This window comes from Brachyhypopomus gauderio, chromosome 8 (genome assembly GCF_052324685.1).
Source record: "Brachyhypopomus gauderio isolate BG-103 chromosome 8, BGAUD_0.2, whole genome shotgun sequence".
Classification (NCBI taxonomy): domain Eukaryota; kingdom Metazoa; phylum Chordata; class Actinopteri; order Gymnotiformes; family Hypopomidae; genus Brachyhypopomus; species Brachyhypopomus gauderio.
The window spans coordinates 10,678,576-10,686,818 of record NC_135218.1 but is presented as its reverse complement, the minus strand read 5'-3'; the positions used below and the strand labels follow the sequence as shown (position 1 = coordinate 10,686,818).

Genomic DNA, 8,243 nt, shown 5'->3' with positions numbered 1-8,243 from the left:
TATGAGACTGACATATCACGAAAAGGTGTTTAGTTAGGTCATTAAGAGCACCAAAACGACAACAACAAAAATAATACATGCTTCATTATTATTGTTTCACGCATCACGGAAGAAACAGTGTAAGCAGCTATAGGTTATAATTACAGTAGACTATAAAAAATGAAACTGTTTTTCTTTAGTCTGACTGGCCGTGTGTGAGAGCTTTAATAAATCTCACATCACAGTAACTTTTGGGTTTGCTACGTTTATGGCCAGGCGGGCTAACGTATGTGGGCGCTGGATGTGATGCATGGATGGGAACACGCAGCATCCCTTTCAGCACGAGCCCCCCGTACTGGGTACCATTAGTCATCTTCACTCGCTCTAGATGGAAGCGCTGGTTTCTCTTTCACTGCATGAATGGTGTTTAAGACAAATGCATTGAGTGAATTCAGACAGAGTTGGAGAAAAGGAGTGTACTCTATCTCAGTGTAAGCTATAGGACCAGTGGACGGCGCAAAAGATTTTGTTTTTAGTTGCGATCGTGATTAAAGAGAATTATTTTGTTATTCCCGCGCAGGGGATGGAGTTGGTGGTACCGGAGGACGGAAGACCGCAACTCGATTGATGAGCAAGGCAGCGCACAGAAGCGAAAGCCTGCGTTAAGTTGATAATGCACAGACACGCAAAATGACCTGCTAAAGCCAGGAACGGTAAGTGCGAAATGGGTCAACTTTGAAATCTTACACCTACTGGAAATTGTGAGAGGTTCTGCATGTCTAAATGCCAGCATTAACAATGTTTATTCTTGCTGAAATTGTCTATTTTTTCCTCTAAATAAAATGCTGATAAAACACGTGTATCGTGCAGAGAGTAGAGAAGACAATTTCAGGTTTTTATTGATGTGATATCGAGTAAAAGGTGCCGCATGGCACTGCATAATAACGTTTTTACAAACATTTTTCAAGATTTTTCTTGAAACAGTTTTCAAGATGACATACAAATGGAGTGAAACTGGCTAGAATGTCTGAGGAATATATTCCAATATATCCAAATTTTAAATAGTTTCTTACATCCACATAGTGCCAACAGGTTTGTTAGTGTTCCTTTCAAACAGCAGGATGCAGTGTGAGCTGCTAAATAAGGCATCACGGGTTAACGCTGATTGCTATGCACTTGGGGTTTTATACTTGCGGTATACACTGGGGAAAGTGTTGAGTGCGAGAGTTTTACGGTGTGAAAGCTGTCACATTTTATAAGAGCTTCCTTTTGTCACATGGATCCCTAGAAAAATGTTGGGTCAACAGGAAAAAAAGAGATAGGCAAGACAAGACTGCCTGAGGAATTCTGCGCGAGCCAATGTTTCCGTCTTGCAGAGGCGCGAGCTCGAGGCACTCTGGAGCGCGTGGTCCTGATTAAAGCGCCCGCACAACAGTGGGAAGTGGCTCGTGCGCCCTTTTCATAATATAGTACTGTCGTTTAAATAAGGATGAGTAACGAATAAGGAACATTAATGGTCAGTTATTGTAAGAAATGGGTAAATAATTATTACCAGCAGGACCACGAGTAGTCCTTAAACGTTGTTGTACATGTTGGCAAGATTAACTCTAATTGGTGATGTGCAAATGCCATCTGTTCAATAAAGTGAGCGAGTGCTCGTTCACGACAACAGTTAAAGCGTTTCCATCAGAAAGAAATGTAATTACATTGCTTGGACCCTAATAAGTATGGATGTTCAGTCCACGACAAAATTGTTCCCTGAGACTTGTCAAAAATGGGAAATATTTTAAAAGAACAGCATTTATTTACAATATTGTTTCTCTGAACAACTACTTCCTATAAACACCATTTATTGAGATCTCTCCTCTCTGTTAGGTTGGAGTGTTCCTTATGACAGGGGAGAATGAAACAGATGGCAGAGGCAAATTAAATGACTCATATTTTATCTTTACACATAAGCAAATTATAGATCACATGTTTCACATGCACGCAATGTAACATTTTTCTGTTGGAAACTATATGTATAATTTTGATTCACTGCCATCAAGTTAACTGCGTGGGTGAACCGGGATCTACTCAGTATGCTTAAGGCATGTGGCATCTACACGTTTGGCATTTCTTATTGATTACTGAGTACGATTACTGTGCTCCATCAACTCAACAGCAGCCAGATGCTAAAAAGCATTCCACTCCTTACTACTCAATCAAACGTCCATAGGCCCCACATGAGGATCAAACCTCATTTGATATATGGAACTCTGCACTGGGTTAAAGAGGGTGGGGTTTGCTCTGCTCTGATGGGAGCGGTGAGTTCTTTTACCTCTTAACTGAGCTAATGATGATGAGATTGAATGCCATACGACCAATACAATTAGGACTGGGAATAAATCAAATGAAATTAAATTGATCGTCTAACACTTGACAGTGTATATAAACTCTATGTCAGGGTCACTGAATGGAAAATTTGGCACCTGTTTTAGAATTGAAATAGCTTGGCCGAGCTGATGCACCATCTGCAATTGAGAAGAAAATGTTGGTTTCGGTTTAATTCCAACATAGCCCCAGCAAAGATATAAGCATTATGACTGGCCAACTACTGGCAGGTAAGAGTTTTGTCATGGGAAAAATGGCGAGATCAATTTCATGTCTTAGGAAGCCTCTAAGTATGTCTGAAAGCTGCTATCACTGCTGTCATATGAGCACTTTTCTAAGAGATCAAACATCAGCCAAAAGAGGAAAATCTTCTTATTTTGGGGTTTGGTATCTCACCTTGCTGACTAAGCATAAAAGCAAATTTAGAACAGTGAAGTGTAGTATGAAACCTTACAGTGTTATCCTGCTAATGCCTTTCATATCAACACAGGACAAAATCAAGTCTTCATCAAATGGCATAACAGTACCAGTCCTACACTCTGCATCCTTCTCACTAATGATGTACTTAGCTCCTTCAATAATTGTTTGTCTGCAATTGCATTAAGATCATTAAGTCCTTAAACATGTTAGCATTCCTGGTTTTAATAACAGATCCTGTCATACTGCCTTATTGGTTACAAACTTACAAACAAGAACACCTCCACCTTCTGATTGGCTGACGCCAGCAAGTCTGTGATGTTTGGCCAAATTAATCATATATGTACAATACCAAAAAAGACACAGTTTGTGTGTGTGTGTGTGTGTGTGTGCATATGAGACTGGACTTTGGTCTAAAAAGTCACACAGATAAGCAGACTAATTTTCCTTAGTCACTAGACTGACACTCATATTTTAAGCAGTTTTGCAGACAGCTGCAGTTTGGTTCATTTCGTGACTCATCCGTCAGCACATGAGTTTTCTGTCTAGCACCTTTTCTTTACACTCCAAGCCTATTTTATACACTTGCTTCCTAAACTAAATTACAGACATCTACATATTATTTTCATTAAACTCATCAAAATTATTTGTTTTTTCCATGCAATAAATTCTGAATATTAATATTTCTTGTTTTGTCATTGTAATCGACAGAATGTGACATGGCAGTAAATGAGGATCTTAGTGTGCAGATTCTAAGACGTTTTTTTTCCCTTAAGTGGTTTGTTGGTAGCTCTGATTACCTCAGACAATGCTGCTTTGAAGTTATTATCCCCATGAACAGTCTGTGTCTCAGTATCCCCAGTGCACACGCACACAAATACTCTCTATCACATCACTCTCTCCCTCTCTCTCTCTCTCTTACACACACACACACACACACACACACACACACACACACACACACACACACACACACACACACAAACAGTGTTTACACCACACTCTTGCTGAATACTAGTACCCTTAGCTGAACAAATAGAGCCAGGAACTGAATTAAAATATACGAGAGTATCAGCAGAGAGCATGTTGATAAATAAAGTAGTTGGGTCATAGACTCTATGGTGAGATTATGCCAGCAGCTTTGTACTTCGTATATGTAGCTCTGTTTGTTTGAGTAACATTAGTTATAACCTGGTTGAGTAAAAACATTTCCACCCTACATGGTGCTGTGCTTGGGGTACTAAATATTTGGAAGCTGTAAATTCCCATCATTCATTTCTATACATTTATATTGGATATAAAATCATCTACTGAATACTGAACAGTCTTAGCCTTTCTATATCTAGATATGGACAGATGCACGGTTGGAGCGAATGCCGGTCTAAAGAAACTCTGACACGCTGGAGATGGGACGGCTCTCAGGCTGGAGCTGGAGGAAGATGTGTAGTCCATTAGCACATGTCTGCTCTCTAATCCATACACAAACACAAATACATGGCTCCAATATTTAAGCAGCTATACAGATAATGATTTTGTGCAGTCGGTGTAGCCGCTGTAGACCGCCTCTGGAGACCTCATGGTCAGTATGGAACGGAGGCTTTGGCAGTCTGAAGTACACTCCGCTTTGGTTTATTTTGAGGTGTTGCAGAGACCTCCAGGGTATGGTGGTTCCTTGGGCCTGAACCCATTACACTTCAGCCTGCCCATTAAGACTGCCTCTGAGTTATCTTCAGAATGCAAAACAGGGTCTATGCGAGTGCGTCTTAAGCCTTTCTCTCACAAATAGGATTTCTTTGCTCCATTGTGCCGCGCGTTTGATTTAGAACATGCTTGACAAGCAGAGGAATATTTTAGGAAAAGATGCAGCAGCAAATTGCGACCTGCGTGGCCCCAGAGTGAGCTGACAGTGCAGTGTGTGGAAAAAAGTGTCAAAGAGTCCCCGGTGTCACATGCTCCACCTAACAAACCCGATCTCCTGTGAAGATACTGCAGTGGCGCTGAGGCTCGTCACACAGAAGTGACATCTACAAAGGGGGAGAAAGGAGCACAAGATGCCGATCGCGGTGCGCCGTGACATCTAACGAAAGCAGAGCGTGAAATGCGTATTTGAACAACGCTACAGTCATATTTGTCCATTTGTCTTCGAGCATGATTTTAGTTTCTGGTCTGTGGCGGGTTTTTCCGCCGGTGCACATCAGTGCGGTTGTTGCCGTGGACACGATTTCTCTCGTGCGCGCGGTTCCAGCCTCGGTGTCGGTCCGACCTGCTGGCTGCGCTGCACGGGTGAGTGCCTCAACATGCTCAGAGGAGAGCTCCCGCTCTCAACCCCTCGGCGTGACCATGTAGCCACCAGACTGGCGATAATATTGCTTAGCGGTAGGATAAAAGAAAACGATCCTCCACCTCTCCCTCCCACTACAAACACAGCCGAGTCTTAATGGACCCTTGACCATGGAGGACACACTACACAACACGGATAACTAGCGCCTTTGCCGTGTGCATCATTTTGGCAGGAAGTTTCCTGTTCTTTAAGCAAACAAGTCCTGCAATAATAGACATCATTGTGCCTTTAGATGAACATTTGAATTAGGGCAACACAAATCAATCTGTGAGCCACAACTATTCATTCTGGGCAGTCTTTACCCAGTCAAAAGCCATTGTAATCTTGTGGCATGGAGTGGCTGATAGATTTTTCGGATGCTGTGAGCACCAGCTTTTCATACTGTGAAAGACAGCTGGAAAAGAGCACGCAGTAGTGGGCATATGAGCATCACATACAGGCACGCCCTTCAACTTTCAGCTGAACCCAGCCTCCTAACGCCAGGGTCCATCAGATCACACCCTCCATCCACTGGCAGCACTCTGAATTAAATATTTCATGCGTAAAAGTGGCACTGGAAAGCAGGTCTGTGTGCACACAATAATGTACAGCACTGAGCTCCATGCAACACCATGCGGCAAAAGAACAAGCAAATCTAAGGGCAAAAGTCTGTATTTTTCAGATGTTACAGATGGCAAACAACCCTTGTTCTGAAATAAATAATGCTAGAACCAGCATGCATTCAGAATCCTCATTCAGATGCTATAACCGCATAGATTCAAATGAGGAGGCAGGCCAACAAGTGGCTTTTCATTGAATAGAACTACAATCCCCATTCACTGTTTCTCAATGAAAAATCATTTAGCTCAGAAGAAAGAACTGGCCACGATTTGTCCACAGCGATGATGACTTATGGTTGACGGAGTTTCTGGGTGTTCTCTTTGCTCCTTTGATAACAAGGTGATCCCTTGAATTGACCACACTATGGAGGAGAATGGGCTTGGGTAGAACGAAATGGAATTGCAGCCCTTGAATGGAAATCTGACCCTAGTAATGGGGAATAGGGCTACATACTGATGACAGCAGTTTGTTCCAATCTTACTCCTTCTGATTTCACCATGTAGCACTCTGCAGGTGGGGGGGAGGAGTGAGGGGGGGGGGAGGTCACACCATGCAAACAGCTCGGCAAAAACAAGGGAGCTTGGAAAGAGAGAGATAGAGAGAGACTCTATTAAATATTCTCAGGATTTGATAATGAGATGTAATTATTTACTTTGAACTTCCCAATTAATAATGCAGAGACAGCAACCCGGTGAGAGAATCCCACAGTACTCCTTAACTATAGATGTATCATGAAGCATGCTAATTGACAGATAGCTGTGGAAGAGAGACAAGATTGCAAAGATGTTAATAATGGCCCTTTCAGCCTCTTCTTCAGGGTGCAGTGTATAACGGGGATCTTCTCGAGGTATGGCATGATTATTAGTTGGATAATTACATATCTGATATCACGAAACGTTCTCAGAAAGCCTGAATCTCGCCATTTTGACAATCTGAATCTGTTGTGTGCCTGTGTGTCTTTCTGACAGTGGGTTTTTTCATAGCACTGTAGAATGCCAGTGTTTTGGACATCCCTTAGGCTTGTAAACTTATCTTTTGACCTAATCTTTGGTTTGGTCCACTTTCGTGGACGTTTCATATTATTTTCAAATTGCTGAAAATAATATGAGAGAATTGTGGGTTTGCACTTGTATGTTGCAATGAAAAAGATTAGGTTTTAAATTCATCTTGGTTTGCCATGTATGTAGATATAGAAACCTAAATGAAGATGCTTACTTCAGTGCATTCGCCCTTGGGTGTCTGCTTTACTTGTAAATACATGGTCTTGTTTTGTTCACTTTCACTGTCACATAAAATAACAACTCACTAACCCTATTGCTTAATTAGCAAGAAAGCTGGAGGGTGTCTGAATGTATTGGGCTTGGCCATTTTTAGTCAGAGCAGTAGATAAAAGATAAAAGTACTTCTTAAAAAGTTATTTCACCTTTAATAATTGTATAGCTAGCTAAACAATTATATTTTGCATGGAGATTTAAGGTGGGGGCAATGCTAGGTGTCATTTTCGAGGCCAGGCCCTTAACTGGTCTCATTTTCAGGATTCAATTCCACAACTGTACCAGTATGCAATGGCACCATTTTATTTTTCAACATCATTTCATGGTTGCATCATGTGGTTTAACAGGTTCAACATGTTAGATTGTTATGTTCTTTACTTTGCATGAGCTCTGTTAAAACATTAAAGATTTTATTAACAGACTGTCTAGTTTTTGTGTTGTGATTCAGTAACCCGGCATACCCTAAAACTCATTTGCTCATGGTGAGTTATTGACTTACTTTGAGGCCTTTGAGTTAGTGAGCTACTTTGAGGTCTTTGAGTTGGTGAGTTACTTTGAGGTCTTTGAGTTGATTAAAATGCATTGTCTTATATGCAAATCAAACATCAACCACAGTGTAACTTTTAGTATGAACTATTTTACACAATGTAATACAGTATGTAGTTTGTGGCTCGTTATGTTACTACAAAGAATTTACCTTTGTATCAGTGAAACTCTGAAGGTCTGATAGGTCTGAAGCTGGTCTACTCAGACCATCATCGAGAGTGTGCCTGAGTTAAGGAACAGGCTGGCTGACATCTTGGAACGAGGTGACCGATTGCAAGCTTGATGAGTTTACTCTTAACCCTATTTCCAGGGGCGATAACTCAGCATTGGAGCAGCATCATGATTGATGATACATCATATTCTCACTCTGAAACAGCACAGTGGTTCTATTGTGTGTGGCGGGGGTTATTTCACAGCTATATACCACTTTGGTCTCTCTCGTTTGGATGGTTGCCTCAGCGGGAGCTCCAGGTCCTCCACTTTGATCTTTTTTTGGTCTGCTACGTCATACCTGAGGAGCCATGGATTCATGGGTGGGGCTGTTCTCTCACACCCTCAACATGCTCCACGGGTGGCTGGGCTGAACACAGTGTGTGGTCACCTTCACATGTAGTTGTTCTAACCACAAGCCTGAAGTCTGAAACATTAGTGATTGGTCACTGGTGATCAGTTAAGGCCTGAATATGAAATCACTTGGTTGTGCTTTGGTTTCT

General features: G+C 41.7%; 1 protein-coding gene across 2 annotated transcripts in view; it reads left to right on the top strand.

The window, feature by feature from the left end:
• The first annotated feature begins 309 nt into the window (after positions 1 to 309).
• The window catches only part of LOC143521454 (metabotropic glutamate receptor 4-like), a 93,896-nt gene continuing 85,962 nt past the window's right edge, over positions 310 to 8,243 (top strand). For both annotated transcript variants that reach the window (XR_013132753.1, XM_077014333.1), the window contains exons 1-2: positions 310 to 470; positions 560 to 692. The gene's annotated coding sequence lies outside the window, so the exon portion shown is untranslated. The remainder of the gene's footprint in view (positions 471 to 559; positions 693 to 8,243) is intronic.